Here is a 16,719-nt window from a genome sequence, read left to right on the forward strand (position 1 = left end):
TTGCAGCATTATTTTCTTGATGCCTGAGTGTATACACGGATGAATCCGTGCACCAAGACGAGCTATCAACAAATTTCAAACGACTAGGCTTGCCCCTAGAAGACAGCAGGAGGCTAAGTTCCCTCGCAGTACTCAACGTAACAAGACCAAAGTAAGCTGAAAAGCTTTGTGGAACGCCTGGCGTCTTTTCGTGGCGTGTCCGCTCGATGGCACTCGCTACGCTGTCAGTCTGCCCTATGGAGAGAAGCGGCTGAACCAGAACCGTGTATAAAGAGAGTTTGGTCAATGGGAGGAGCAGGCAGAGCCAGGGCAGCATGCTCTCTTGGTCAAACAGAAGCCGAAAAGAATCCCCTAGCGGTGGTAACGAGAAACAGTTTTAATAAGAGCATAAGGGTTAAATGTAGTAACTCTTCATGGCTGAAATAAAGGTGCACGTGATGTTTCGATTATGATCATGCAAAAGGATGTAAGAAAATGATGTGCCGCTCGAACTCTTTTGCTCGAACAGAGTGGGACCGCTCGGACGACAGATTCCTGGCCCTCGGCGCCTGGCGTACGGATTATGTCGATCCTTCCGCAAGTCGCGCTCTTCTACCATGCTTTTGGATGACCGTGATTGAAACATCACGTGCACCATATTGTCAATCCCCAAGAGGTACTCCGACGCATATATTAATTTCGTTCCTCGCGACCATCGCCAGGATATTATTTCCGGCTTCCGGTTGGTCATATTCGAATTTCCGAAGACGCCCTGGAACATTCCCAGCCCGCTTTCGGCCAATGGCGCCTCCTTGTTTGCCTCCTATACTTTCCAATGAATGGCCAAACTCTCTCCATATACGGCTATGGGCTGAACCGAAGGAACATTGGATGTATATTGTCTGCGGTGGAAAGTGCTTTTATAGGTTTGTGGCACTCGGCCAGGGGGCACGAGCGTGTACACAAGACGCAACCACGTAATGTTGACTTCGGCGTCTGCAAGGCGCGACCATAAAGGTGGCGTTATATCACTCGATCATAAACGAACATAGACACGAGCTATGTTCGAACGCTAGCGTCTGTCGGCGTCTGGTCACGCGCTTAAAGGAAAGCAAAATAATATCACGAAAAACGTACAGCTTGTGGCTTTAGCATCCTATCGAAACGCCAAGAATGCACTCCTTTTTGCTGTTTTGTTTATAGAAGAACTTGGACTAGTTTGTTGATATATGTTCTCTTTCATAGCGAATATCGGCAACTTGAGGGAGCGCAAGAACGCACTATCGAAACGCGATCTAAAGGTCTTTTGTTTTGCCCGCGAGGGGCGCTTTTCAAAACTTGAAAGCTACATACCTATTGTAGATTTTATGTTAAACATACAATTTTTCACAAAAGATTGAGAAAAAAATAACGCGTCGTTTGAATACTTTTTTTTTCTGTTGCCCGTGGATATTTTGCCGCTGGTGACGCTAGGAACGCTATCCGCCCATATCTGCTCGCTGGCAGGCAGCAGAGAAAAACCGTTTTCGAACGACGCTCTTCCATGGAACTCGTTAACCGATAAATCTAAAAACGCTGGAAATCCCCGCAAAAAAATATAATAATATTATTAGTAATATTAATAGTAAAAAATTGTTCGACCATCAATGCGAATCATTCGATGGAATTGCGTTAGCATTGGTTCTTTCTCACCCCTCGTCACCCCTTTCCACTTGCTTAGGACCTCTTGCCATTCGTTTATCCCCGATTTCATGTCGTTTATAACCCCTTTCCATTCGTTTATGACCCGTTCTCAATTTTTTTTTTCACTCCCTTTGTCACCTATGGAAAGAATCACATCCATCGCCGGAGCGGCACCTGAGCTGGGCCGTATTCCAAAGTGGCGCAGCGCCTGCTCGTCTCTGGCTCCGCGCCAGCTGTGCGACGCTCGTGTTGGACCGAAGCGCTGGCGCCAGCACGCGTCACCCTCTCCCTCTCTCTCTGCCACCGTGGTGAGACATGGAATCGTAAACACGATTGCTCCTCACCACCCCTCTCCTCGCGACGTCACGCATGACGCGGACAAACGGACGGTCGCACTGACACCGGCGGGTTTTCGTGAAAACGAGCGCTCTAATGTTAAGATGTTTTTTTGTGTTAGGTTTTTCGTGTCCTTATTTCCTACTTCGGTGGTGTGCTCAGCCTTAGAGGGATTTAGCCTGTGTGGCTGGGTATCACGAGCAGTCTTTGACAAGTCGCGTCCCTTTTTTATTCTTCTTTTTGTGTCTGAACATGTTGTATTCGCGTTCCTTGGTGAATAACCCAAATGTGTTTGAGACAACTAGCTTTAAAAGAAAACGCTAAGCAAAGGCAACTCGAGACTGTTTTCTGCGTTTAATACGCCCCTGTGTCTTCATAAATAAATTTAAAAAAAAGACAAAAAAGGCACGGAGGTTGTTATTGGAGGCCAATGAAACCCATTGTGCGCGTCCGCCGCTTGCTGCAGGCAACATTGGGCACCACAGTGATTGTAAGTACTCGTGAACGGCACATATAAAACGAATCCTTGTGAACTGTGCCGGAGTGCCGCTTGCCGCAGCGATTTTGGTCACGGAACCACAATACCTGAAACACGATTTCGGAGCACTCGCCATTGCTGCTAAAATTAAATATCCTGCTTCCCCGGTTTGTCATGCTGCGCCCATCGCGGGCACGTAACTATTTGATCAGATCTTGGGTTACACCATTAATCCGTCCATAGTTAACTGCACAGACGAAGTTCAGTGAGTAGAAGTCACCAAAAAGGTAACATTTTCTGCTCATTTTATTATGAAAGTTAGCATTACTGCAACTGTTACCTCCTTCATAACGCTAATCAAATATATACAAATTTATTAAATTAAATTGAATGATTAATTTTAACTGTGCGCAATTACGCGATTGATCGGTGGATTTGGGATGGCACAGGGTACACGTGGCTGTTTTTACTTGACTGAGAAGCGTACTTCTCCGCAGTAAAGGTGTTGATGTGGGGAAGCCTCCTCTAAGTATTTAGTTTGTGCAAGCGTAGATAGGTACGACGAAAGATTCAGATCTCTAAAGCCTCCCATGAATTAAAAAAAAAAAGGGAATTACCTTTTTTTATATAAAAAATATGCATATGTCTGGTAGGTGTGCGTATATGTCAAAAATAAAAATTTTATGAAAAAACATTTACGAGACAGATTTTTTGTATAGCAACGTGATTCTATTTATAATTTCAATTTCGGGAAAGCTTGATAAAATAAAAGCACTTTTTGGAACCACTGCTTACTAAAAATGAGTCTCACGACGTTAGTACTGCGCTATTTTTAATGTGAAAAGTTCTTTGGCTAGTTGCTACGGATTTCGAGAAGCCGCAATTCGTGAAGCCGTGGCCGGTAACGTCACATGACTTCAGTTTGCCCGCTAGATTTAGCGGGAAAATTGATGTCACGTGACCTCAATACCGGTAAAATTTCCCCGCTAAATTTAGCAGAGAAAATGACATCACATGACTATATTACGTGACCTATACGCAACTTCTGTTTCCCCGCTAGATTTAGCGGGAAAATTGACGTCACGTGACCTCAACGCCAATCAGTTTTTCCGCTATACTTAACGGGACAAATGAAGTCACGTGACTTCATTTCACGTGACCTATACACAAATTCAGTTTCCCCGCTAAATTTAGCGTAAAACTTGTCACGTGACATGTCACGTGACCTATACTCATATTCAGTTCTCCCGCTAGATTTAGCGGAAACATTGACGCCACGTGGCATGAACATAAATTCAGTTTAGCCGCTAGCAATAAAATCGATGTCACGTGACATGAACACCATTTCAGTTTCCCCGCTAAATTTTGCGACAAAAAATGACGTCACGTGACATCGTGTCATGTGTCCTACACACATTCAGTTTCTCCGCTGGATTGAGCGGGAAAATTGACGCCATGTAACCTCAACGTCAATTCAGTTTTCCTGCTATATTTAGCGGGGAAAATAATGTCACATGACTTCATGTCACGTGACCTGTAAACAAACTTAGTTTCCGCGCTAATTTTAGCGGGGAAACTGACGGGGAAAGTCAATAGGGTGGAAAGAAATGGAGACACCTAAAACACAGCTCATGAAGAAATGCCCTGAGGCAGTGGCGTAGCCAGGGGGGTGTTCAAAGTCGAAACACCCCCCGAAATTTCAACGTCCCTCTATTTCCCTCTTTCCCCTTTCCGGTGTCATTTTGATCGTGTGTGTGTGTGTGTGCGTGTCGTTCATTTGTCATGGCAATAAAAATCATATGTGTTTCTTTTTCTGTTCGACCACCCACTACGACAAGAGGCCGAGCCCACAGCATTCCAAAGCAAAACGAAGATGACGACACTGTACGTAGACTACGTCAAAAACGCAAGTCCGGCTCCGGCTCTCCGAAGAGCTCTCGCCAAACTCGTCCGTGTAACCGAAGCCTTTCTTCAGGCTCGCAGGTGCGAATGACTCAGGTTCCGGCGTCACAAAAGCCGCGAAATCCTGACCTCGAAGAACGCTGGCATCGCCTCGGAGAATGCAGGCTGCTTCACTAAATTCCCCTTCCCTTTAAATCTCAAGGTCTCGACGACAATTTCAGGGCAGCCAACCATACAATCGAAACATGACGACGAAATGACAAACAGCTTAGCGCTTTTTTTTTTCTTCTTGTTTTTATTCCGTCTTTTCCTTTTTTAGAGTTTACTAGCATGCACTCCTATTTTCAGTAATACACCAACCAAAATGTAAAGGAAAAGAGCATCCTCCTTGATAAAAAAAAATGAAACAAAAAATCGTTTAGCCTTTCCACTCTCGTGGAGAGGGACGACCAGCGGAGCTGTACTCAATACACTGTGTGCGTCTTCGTCGTCGTCGTCTGTTTTTCGCGCTGTTTCCTACGATGAATTCCTACCAACGCGCCCAACTATCCATTTCTATTATAGCTGGAAAGGTTGCCGCCATCTGCTAGCGACGGCGGAAACCATACTGGTTGTGTGCTTGCCACCGTCGCTTATAGATGGCGGTAGCTGTCCAGGTAGGTTTGTGTCGATATACACGGTTACGATCCTGGGGAACCTAGCCCTTAACAGCTCCGCTGTAAAAAGAAACGAGAGAAAAATGTGGCATCATATTCACCGTGGAAGCAACTTTGGAATGTTCATTGTCACTTGGTTTCAAAGCGTACCTTGTTGACTTCTTTAATCGCTGCAGTGAGTAATGTTTATAATCTTTCGTGCAGCACGTGAGTCGTGAAAGTAATGAGTTCAATAGCCAAACTGTCGCTCGACGCTTTTTTCAAGAATGATCATTGACCTACAACTTCAAGCGTGTCATTACGGTTTCCAGCAGAGTCGGCACATTCACGTCTGGCAGCATCGTTCTTCCTGGGCGAGAGCGATGTTGTGGCCAACGACGTCAGTCTCTATGTCGGAAGCCTCAAGTTCGAGCAAATCTCTAGCCTATGCGGGGCATTCGTTTCGTTAAATAAACTACCTGTGGAAGTTCTGGTTTGGACACAGATGTGGAAGGACCGCACCGCTTAGCCCGTCTCAGCGGTACAGGACACTTGCCTTTGCCCGGAGGCCTAGTACCCTAACGTAAACCACCTGCTGCAAGTCCTGGCCACCATGCCTGTTAGCACCGCTGAAACGGAACGTTCGTTTTCGAGACTCCGAAGACCCAATTCACACCTGAGAGCTTGAACGTCCGAGAAGCACTTGCTAGGGGTTGCGCTTTTGAACATTCACCGGTACATCCAAGTCATCCCCGAAAGTGACTTCTCGCTTCTTTCTATCGACCGAAGGCGGCTTCCACTAAATGTTTAGACCCCACAAAATGATGGAAATTAGTACTTTTTTCTGCCCCTTTCTCGTAAAACGACATTGAAGAAGGGAAAGAACCCGAAGCATGACCATAGCACGATAATTTCTGAACAATGTGATCCGCGCAGGAACAATGAGCGTGACGCTTCACTTGCTCATTGCCCCAGTGCGCATTGCAGTTTTTATGTGTAATCGTGTTATACACTTCAATTTTCTCTGGAACTTTTCCGTAGTTTTTTGGTCATTGGATACCCGAGTGTTCCACAGAGACCTGTACGCACCGGAATATTTTGTGGGACTGTCTGGACTTTTTTGATCAAAGCCAATTATTATGTTTTATGATTGCGTGTTTTCGTTGTTAACCATTAAAGTTTCCCTCTTTAAATATTGAACGAACGAGATCTGACAAAAAAAAGTTGAATTTTTGTCTTCTGAGAAACAGAAAAACATTAACTAAAACTGTGTTGGTGCAATTTATTTTTATCTATCTTGTTTCTTCTTTTTTTCCATTTTGAACGGTTTCAGCAAAAAAAAAAACACCCCCTGAAAACATTTTCTGGCTACGTAGGCTACTGCCTGGAGGTTACTAGCGCTAAACCAAGAGCGTTTTACGTACCAACAAAATTCATATCCCAAAGCAAAGCATGTCACAACAATCGTCATATGACCTGACGTGTGTCGCGTGACGTCAAGGTGTTAAGTGCCGTCACGTCACGTAGCACAAAGTCACGTCACGTAAATTAATAAACAATAGGTCACTGGAAAGAGTTGAATGTCTCCTAGCCTCCTCAGACCCGAGAAAATCCCCACAAACAAAAACGTTTCTTTGGCGGCGGTTTTTATTACTCATTTCGCCACCAAAAACACGACGAAAATTTTTTTTTACTGTATGGTAAGGCAAAGTACTATAAAAAGCATGTCGACACTCGTGGACATTGGGTCTCTGTTCACGTATTCCTTCAAGCATGAAACTCGAAGAAGAAGTTCCTGCCGATCTGGTGGCATTGCTACCAAGATGAGTACTAACTCGCCCTTCGTCTTGTTCGTACAGATTTTGGGGGGCTAGGCTCGCCTTCGGCGGGAATCTCTCCGATGCGACGTCACGAGGGAGGGGAGGAGTTTCTTTTGACTCCGCCCCGGCGAGTTTCCCACTCCTCCTCTTACATTTCCGACCCCCCCGGCGGCGGCGAGTTCCCCAACGTAACTCCTATTTCTCCCTACGCTCCGCAGTGAAGGGTTTAATCTTATTTAAATCGGGGGATCGGTGGCCGGTTGGGTAGCGCACACCAGCTCGGAGCACTTCGAAGAAAAGCTCCTTTACAGAACCCAGGATCCTGGGTTCAATCCTCACCCCTGCCCGTTTCGATCTTAATGAGCATCGCACCGGCGTGCGGTCGTATATCACTACTGCGTAGTGCACGTTAAAAACCCTAGGCTAGCGGTTGTACTGCACTGGCTAAATTGCTCATCTACAGCTGGGAGAATCGTTGCCCGTTGAGGCAGACCAAGTTTTTGGCTGTATAAACATACACACAACCCAATATTTTTTATTTAAATCATAAATGACAAATAAGAATCGGAAACAGCACGGATGCTAATTATACAAATCTTGCTTGGATATGGGCTGGTTGGTTAGACATTGTGATGGTTTGCTGCGCTGCGTAGATGCAAGAAAAACGCGCTTGATAAATATATAAACTAAAGCAGAGAATAGAAAAACAACATACAGGAATGGCGCAGACTAAAAACTGTGTAATTTCTTTTTCACCTTTCTCCCCCCACAACGCCACAATAAGTTTTTCAAAATAGGGTATACGTGGAGCGAAAGCTCGCGCTGCAGAACCCAGAATCCTGGGTTCAATCCCCACCCCTGCTCCTGTCGATCTGGATGAGCATCGCACCGGCGTGCGGTCATGTATCACTACTGCGTGGGGCTAGAAGTCGTACTGCCCTGGCTAAATTGCTTATCTACAGGCAACAATGTCGCCATGTTCTGGCATGTTCTCCTGCTATACAAACAACTACCTACAAATTTGTTCGTCAAAATAGGGTGAGGAGAGAAAAAGATGAGAAAGAAATTACACAGTTGTTAGTCTCCGCCATTCATGTACATTGCTTTTCTTCTATTTTATGTTTTAGTTTAAATTTTATCAAGTGCGTTTTGCTTGCATCTACGCAGCGCAACAAACCGTCAGAATAATTATAAAAGCCTGTAGGTAATGATAAACTGCGTTCCTGGTTGCAGATTGCCGTAAAAACACATTTGACTCTAGGATTCACTTCATAGAATTCGTTTGTAGGATTCACGACGGGGACGACGGTCCATTCACGGCTCCATCGCCTCAAGCCCGGTTCGCCACGCATTTCATGGCACTGTCACCTTACCACGGCTTTCGAGAGGCGATAGTGCTGTTGAAAATCAACGTCGTTCATGTCAAACACATTGGCGTGGCTTAAGTACCTACGCCGACGGCGAAACACGAACAAGAACGCTGCCATTTTGGACGCTTCTCCTTCTTCTCGCGCCCAACTCGCCCCAACTCACCTAGGTCGGAGCCGGCAAGCTTTTCCCACCCGCGGCGGCTTTTGCCACGTCACAATGACGTTACAGCATCTCGCCGCGAGTTCCGAATATGCCACTCTCCGACCACCTCAAACCCTCCGTTCTGACGTCACGACCTAGAGAGTGACGGCGCGTGTCGTCATGCACGGCGCCGACCAATCGCGGCGGGCGGCGAGTTTGGCGGAGAACTCGCCTTGATCTCTCCGTGCCGAGCTTAGCCCCCCTGATCTTCAACGCTTCCTTCGCTGAGCCCGCGGCTGTGTCTGGCTTTTGCCCGGCACGTGCGTGGTATGCTCCATCTGATTGCTCGTGGGATGACGGTGCTATCAACTCCCCTGGCCTGTCTTTCGTCATTTCCAACGGTGCCACTATCTTCGGCCAGTTTACAAGCCAAGCGGCATCGACAGCAACGGACTCGCCCACTGATCTCTATGACAATTGCTGGATCGCGCTTCCCCGCTTGTTCGCTGCAGCGCAAGTGAAGCCACCGGACTTCACTCGCTTGGGATACGATTTGCCGTTTTGCTAGCCTTTGCTGCGGTTTTCCAGCGTGCTGTGGACACGTTTTCTACTCGTTCGTCGTCATTCGCCGAAGAAGTTCTTTGAAGACTCTGTGTATTGTTGAGACTTGCCGTTGTGAACACGTGGAAAATTTTACGAAAGTGCAGTGTCGCAGGAAAAAGGCACAACGCGTCGAAAGGAAGGGCTGGCGGCGTGTTCAAAACTTCCTTGGCACGCCGAAGTGCCGTGTCTCTGTGCCTTCGCACGCTTGGATACCGACCAAGAACCGACGCCGTGTGTATGTGTCTAGCGAGTGCAATGTGCGTGAAGCTGTTCGTGCCTCTGGATCAGCGTCTTTTCCCCTCGCGGTTTAGGAACGAGCTTAATCCAGCGTCCACTAGCGACGGAAGATGGGGGGAAGGTACGTCTTTTTTTCGTCCTTAGACGATTTACACAATACCGTGCACAACAGCTCCTCATCACTCATCAGTATCGGCCGCGCTTCAAAGATTTTCATTCTCGCCGTCTTGTACTTTTGCTTTCGAAAACCCCCCTGGCTCCACAACGTTGCCCTATTCGTGCTCCCACGGAATCTATTAGAGTAGATTTGGGACATAGCCATGGTTAATATAGTACATAAGAACACATGCAGATCTCTCCCTTTTATTGATAGCAACTCACCGGAACAGCTGGACGATCCAGAACTCCGTGGCCGATATAAATAAATGATCTAAAGGCTTCTACGCGCGACACACGTTCAGAACTTTGGCGCGGCGTCAATTCTTGACCGGTATCCAAGCGTGCGAAGGCACAAAGATGCATCACTCGGCGTGCCAAGGAAGCTTTGATCACGCCGCGACACCGGCGACACTTGTTTTCGACGAGTTGTACCTTTTGATACGGCTTCACGCACATTGCACTCGCAAAACACATCCACACGGCGTCGATTCTTGGTCGGTATCCAAGCGTGCGAAGGCACAGAGACACGGCACTTCGGCGTGCCAAGGAAGCTGTGAACACGCCGCCAGCCCTTCCTTTCGACGCGTTGTGCCTTTTTCCTGCGACACTGCACTTTCGTAAAATTTTCCACGTGTTCACAACGGCAAGTCTCAACAATTCACAGAGTCTTCAAAAAACTTCTTCGGCGAATGACGACGAACGAGTAGAAAACGTGTCCACAGCACGCTGGAAAACCGCAGCAAAGGCTAGCAAAAACGGCAAATCGTATCCCAAGCGAGTGAAGTCCGGTGGCTTCACTTGCGGGAGCGGCAAGCGCGATCCAGCAATTGTCATTGAGATCAGTGGACTCGCCTATAAACGAGGAAGCATCGACCGCGCCGGACTGTGAGCCTGGTGGCATTGCTACCAAGATGAGTACTAACTCGCCCTTTGTCTTATTCGTACAGATTCTGATCTTCAACGCTTCCTTCGCTGAGCCCGCGGCTCAGCGAACAAAGGTAACCCCCTGAGAAAGAACCGGTCTCGAGACATTGCATCAGCGACGATGCTAACGGCTAGGCCTCTCTTCCAAAAAAAAAAAACAAAAAAAAACGGACTCTTGGCTATTTAATTAGTCCCGTCACCATGAAGCAGCCAAAAAATTTCTTTACTTCTTCTGTCGTGATCTTTGCGATTACTCAGCGCTCCTGAATTATCCGACGGTTTGTGTTCTCTGCCATCATTTCCAGTAGAACGTCTTCAAAGTACTGCCTGAAGTACTGAATAGGTGAGAATTCTGAACGCTCTTCATAAAATGTGCACCCACCTTCAAAGTCTGGCAGATTATTTTCAAGTGGGGATGTGGCTTTTTTTCCACAGCGCACGTGGCGGATGAACGCTGGGCCCCGGAGCATCATCATCATCACCACTTCCAGACTGCTCTTCGTCGTATTTTTCTGTATCGTCGTTGTAAGCGTCATCCACATCGTTTTCGTCCTCCGATCCCGAAATATTATAATTTTCTGCATCACAAATTGGTAGCAGGATTTCCTCCGCTGTTTTGTATGGCAAGCCTGCAATAAAAACAAAGGTGCGCTCAAATTTTACATCAAATTTCATAGATTCCGAAAACACAAACGCGGGGAGCCGACCCCGCAATGGACCTTTTCCAAATACCGACGGCACCAGGCGGTGGCTGCACGAACTAAAAATCAAGGAAGTGACCTACCTGCGCTACCATCGATAATGGGAGCTACGTTACCAGTTGCTTCGCTCTCTGAGCAGCGTCGCGTGCCCAACGCAACGAGGTAGGCCTAGCGCGACTTTAAAGAAGGAAATCCGTAGCGTCCACCCAAACGTCGTGTTTTTCTTTCCGTCCACTTTCTTTTTTTTGTGTAACACAATTATATATATGCTGCAATTACGTGTTCTACTCGTCGATTTACAGCCTCATTCTGAATTTCCTCGATTTTTTCGTGCCGACTTCCACCGCTTGGCATCGGGCGCTCGCGCGTGCGCAGATCGCTTCTCGGAAAAGGTCCATTCAACCAAAAAATATGAATAGCGACCCAGCGACCCAGCGTCCATGCTCGTAAACGTTTCAAGAAAAGCTTTGCGAATTACAAACAAACAGCCGCGTCGCACCAAAAATAGTACCGGCAGGTTCCACAAACACTGCAAATACTAATCATACGCTATTTTAATTATTTGAGGACATTTGAAAAAAAAGTGTTTCTCACCTCTGCGGGTTTGGTAGAACGAGTTCGCGCTGATCTAGGCCATGCTGTTTTCCTCCCGGAGCATTGTATGTTCACGGCGAATCCCGGAGAAAAGATCACCGGAGAAAAGCTCGCCGGAGAAAAGCTCACCGGAGAAAAGCTCACAGGAGAAAAGCTCACCGCGAAACCGGCGGATGCGGAGAAAAGCTCACCGATATTTTTCTTCTTTTTACATAAAGGCTGTTGAATCATGCGTAACATATATCAATTTATTATCACCAAAATTCGTCAGCTTTGTAAAAAAGAAAATATAAATTTTTGAATTATTTGTTTAGCTTATTGGGTATACACGTTTGCAAGTCCGGCTTCAGGGCGCTGCCATCTTGCCTGTCTGGGGTGCGCTTGGACCAGTCATAATCCGATTACGAAGCCTTGCTAAGGCGTCGTAATCGGATTATGGCCGCTCCCGAGAGCGCACCCCACTGAGGAAGATGGCGGCGCCCTGAGACCGGACTTGCAAACGTGTATATAGCCCCCAAATTAATAACTGCGGGCGAGTGTTTTCTGTGGCTTACTCTCTGTAGAGAGTAAGCCACAGAGAGTACGCCAACGAAAGCCCAACTGTAAACTTTATGAACTTCAAAAACAGGAAAAAGTTCGAAAACTTAATAATGTCTGCCTAAAACCTAAAAACCAAAACTGTAAATGCCGAAAATCCGGAAGTGCATGCGCAACAACGCGATGCCTGAAAATCTCTTTGAAGCTTTTGTTAACCTTTGAAAACAGGATAAAACAATCAGTAGGATATCGAGGCTTCTTTCTTCGACGGACATGCACTTTTTCCAGCCGTTCGTGCTGGTGTTTCCACACGTTGCCTTTGTGTGATAGTGCCCCTCTACGGTGAGCCGCCCATGTCCTTCAGAGCTGCACACTGACACCTTTGTTCCTCGTGACCTATATGGGAACTAGTCTTCTGTAAGGTAGCGAATAGAGCGAGTTGGTAAACGTTATACATAATGAAAACGGCTCAAACGACGACGACGGTGTGAAGACAACAAACGCGACATGACGAAGCTGTTCTCGTGACTAAAGTTTTGTTAGTGAAATTAACAAAACGAAAACAGTGTAGGCGACACTGACTACATCAACAAATACCTACTTATATATATTAAACACAACAAAATATTTGGAGCTGAAACTGGTCCCCACACCGCTATTCATATTTGCCCGCAAAAAGCAAACCTCTTTATCTGACAGCGCTACCGACGGCGCACTGTCAGCTATCAATAAATTGTTGCCTATTTTTTTTACCGGAGTACGATGTTCTGATTTCATACTTGCGGCTCCATTAATATACAGAATGGGTGATTACTAATTTCTGAGGAATTAGTAAATATTACCAATGAACTTCAAGAATATTACAAAAAAGAGGATATATTTTTAATGAAGTGACGAATGCGCCACGTTTCACGCAAAATCCGCTAAGTCAAAAAAAAAAAAAATCGGTGAGCTTTTCTTCGCATTTGCTCAAAGGCCGGTGAGCTTTTCTTCGCATCTGCCGGTTTTGCAATGAGCTTTTCTCCGGTGAGCTAATCTCCGGTGAGCTAATCTCCGGTGAGCTTTTCTCCGGTGAGCTTTTCTCCGCCGCCCGTTCACGGCTGCATCAGAAATGGCGCTACATTCCTGTCCTCCGACGTGGACACTCGTATTCTACGCAGGAGCGGCCGTGTTTTGCTACAGAAATTCGGAGCCAATGTCCACGTACGTGGACTCGGGGTTTGAGGGGGCTAGACCAATTTGCTGCATTTCATACATATGAATTTGCAGAAGAAGATCGCTGCCAATTATTTTAGCCTTTTTTAGATGGGTTGGGTTTTGCGAGGAAGTCTATGGCAACAAATAATTTGCCTAAACTCGAAACCAGCAAGAGGAAAAAATCATGAGCCATTCCACTCTGTGAAGTTGGATTACCAGCGAAGCTGTTTAGCACACGACACAAACGGGACACAGAAGTTTGAACAAAGGTAAGAACATATTTATTGTCTTGATCGGTGGTCATCGTGACGAAAGGTACGCAGACACATTTATTGTTGTCTAGCTCGGTGGTCCATGCATACTTCGCGTGTACGACTATCGCCGCCCCAAGGAACCGGAGAAAACTAGACACGCGCGACGGGACCGCCACACCGGGAGAGCGGAAGGAAAGAAAACAAGGCACAGAAGTGCTTGGAACGACGAAAAAGAGAGGGCGGTGCGAGCGTAGACATGGCCGACACGGGTCGCACAGCAGCAAATCTGAGAAACCTTTATTATCTACCTGAGAGTCTACTAATCTTGAAAAGGATGCCTATTGATAACTAATCTACTGAATAGACCTATTGCTAAATTACCCAAGCATCGAGGAGAATGCAGGGAATGGTGTTCCACACGTCGCACGTGCTGGCCTCAGCAGTAGTAACTTTTCTAAAGCAAATACCTAAAACAAATGGCATCTTGCACGCGCGTTCGTCTACGCTTTATTTTGGTTTACTTCGAATCTTTTACAGGGAAAAGGCGTGCGCGTGCGGGCGGTGCGAGCGTAGAATTTTTGTTGACGCGCATGAAAAATCCACGGAACCCTAGCCATAAACAGCCTCGCTATAAAAGGCGCCGCAGCGTAAAGCTTATCGCGGCCGCCTTGCCACCCTAAAACGTTAAACAAATTCGTGACAAGGACAAAAAAAAAGCAAAAAAAAAAAAAACGGCATGGGAGAGGGAGCATTTAGTTTAGCCAACTTTCATTGCGACCAGTTTACCTTTCACAATCTTTTTAACGTGTCGATCAAACAAATAACAGCAAAAAAATATAAATTAAAATTACGAGGGGCGGTCATAAAACTAGTATTATTATTGGCGGCAAAAAAAAAAGAAGCTATTGCCAAGCTTTTTGTTGCTTAAAAACCCCCATATTCTAGCAGTCTCGACGTGTTCAAAAGCTTCCCCGCACAAATTTGCACATGCACAAATTTCCACGTGCAAAGTGATTTGCACATTCACAATGTTTTTCACACGATAAAGGCCACCCCCGCTGCATTCCACGATCCCTCACGCCATTACAAAAAGAGCGCCGAAAGGAATCTACAACATTGCGCTGCCAAGCTGACCCTGACTTCTCCGACATCCTAACCATCATGAATGATTGTTGGGCGTACCGCTACAATCATACGACGAAGCAATAAAGAAAAATGGAAGCACGCGGATTCACCGGTGTTGAAAAAAATAAAGGCGAAGACGCAGCCGTTAAAAGAAAAAAAAAAAAGATTAGCTTTCTTTTTCTTTGGGGGGGGGGGGGGGGGGGGGGGGGGGGGGGGATGGTGTACTCCCAGCAGATTATACCTGTAAAAGCCAAGCCTTCACAAGAAAATGTTACCGGAACCTTCTGACAAAGCTTACGGGAGGCCATCAAGCACTGCCAGAAGCCGCTCAAGGGCGTGTGTTCGCACTAAAGTTACTGGATCCAACGACTTTACACCAATCGGCCCATTCCGCGGAGCAGACGCTGACGCATGCGTTGCCACGTTTTCGGGTCGACGACGAGGCGATTGTCGAGGTGGAACACCCCCTTCCAAGGCCAAAACGAGATCTTTACAACCAGGTATCTTACGCTAGCTCATCCACTGTTAGTAGAAGTGCGACGCCTTCCGTGCTGCCTGCATGGAGATAAACTAATGCCTCAACCAACGCTCTTGAACCAAGCTCCTTTTCTATTTATGGCAATAATAGTTTGTGTCAAAAATATGCGCTGAGCAACCGAGAGAGAAGGAGACTAATTGATGAATATCTCGACCCCCTTTGGCATTTCGAGAACCGTTTTGGTTTTCGAACTGCCGTCAATATTTCCATTAAAATGTAACCAATAATCAAAAAGGTAAATTACTAATCTTAGTTCATTAGCCAACTTACCGCGACGGTTATTTCTTCATCTAATGGACGCCGAGCCTGATAAATACATGAAGACGGCACCCGTGTAATACCCCTGTCAGACGGCAGCTAAAATGGCATTTACGCCAAATGACATTCAGGTTTTCAAATGACATTCAGGATGGGACCTGCCAGACGACAACTAAAATGACATTTAAGTGATGTCTATTACGATTGCGATCGCAAATTCGTCTCGTGCACATAGAACACGTTTTCGTCAATAAACAATTTTAACACGGCAAAACACTTGTTTTTGTGTGTGTTGTCTGCTGGGACAAGAAAATATAACAAAAAACTGGGATAGGAAGTTGCGCTCACTAGTTTCTGACGAAAAAATAAAGCGAAGCGTGGGGCGAAATCCATTCGCCAACCTAACGTCGTCATAAGCCGATCCGTAAGCCGAGCCTCCCGCGCTCCGCCACTACAGCTGACAGCTTGCTCGCACAGTTCTTTCGTTAATTTCGGTAGTGCTTGCTTGCTCTGGCTGTCCCTCACGCTCGATCTTCGGCTGCCGTGTTCACTTCTACGTCTGCGAGGGATCTTGGATGCCGTATTGCGCTTCCGCCGTCACTATCACGGCGGTATGGATTGATCTTGGTTCGAGCGTCTCCGGCTGTTGAGAAGGCCGTCCATCATCTTCGTCGTACACGCATTCCGCGAGCTTCGGTTTGAAGACAGGCTACCGTACCTACTAACGTACTGCGTCTTCAAGCAGGCGATTGGCTGATGGCGGCGACGTGATCAGCGTCGTGACGCGACGTGAATGTGTGTCGGTGTTACATAGAGTGCTTGGTTCGCCAGGTGACTTGCGTGCACCTAACCACCCCAGTGACAAAGTGAGTCGGCGCTGCAAAGCTATACTCTCCTGCGGAGGACAGAACCATCGCCAACTTGCTCGTCGTGAGGCAAACCATTGCCAAGTGATCGCACCCCTCCGACGCGACTGGCCGAAGATCTTGAGCGCCGCCGCGACCGCTGAACGGTTAAACACACAGGGGATAACCGAACTGCCCCAGGACTCCCTCAGGTCATAGGGAATCGCTGTAGGAATGCCACCTGGGACATCAAGTTTCAGCACCAGCGGCTACCAAAGCACAATAAATATAGTAAGTACCCTTTTTTGCGAAAACCAAGAAAAAAAAGAAAAAATGTTTGAACTAGTAGAAATAATATCCCTACATGTTTTTTTAGCTCTTATAAAATGCAGGCAATCTTGT

General features: G+C 46.7%; 1 protein-coding gene across 3 annotated transcripts in view; it reads right to left on the minus strand.

Annotated features, from left to right (window-relative positions):
* Positions 1-15,571, minus strand: part of LOC115330264 (testis-specific serine/threonine-protein kinase 6) — a 32,997-nt gene extending 17,426 nt beyond the window's left edge. For 2 of the 3 annotated variants that reach the window (XM_040209167.1, XM_040209166.1), the window contains exons 1-2: positions 15,485-15,571; positions 10,651-10,897 (exon numbers count right to left, since the gene is read on the minus strand). The gene's annotated coding sequence lies outside the window, so the exon portion shown is untranslated. The remainder of the gene's footprint in view (positions 1-10,650; positions 10,898-15,484) is intronic. The other variant, XM_040209168.1, reaches the window with a different exon arrangement.
* Positions 15,572-16,719: the final 1,148 nt, after the last annotated feature.

Source organism: Ixodes scapularis, unplaced genomic scaffold (assembly GCF_016920785.2).
Source record: "Ixodes scapularis isolate PalLabHiFi unplaced genomic scaffold, ASM1692078v2 PGA_scaffold1__304_contigs__length_218370807, whole genome shotgun sequence".
Taxonomy (NCBI): domain Eukaryota; kingdom Metazoa; phylum Arthropoda; class Arachnida; order Ixodida; family Ixodidae; genus Ixodes; species Ixodes scapularis.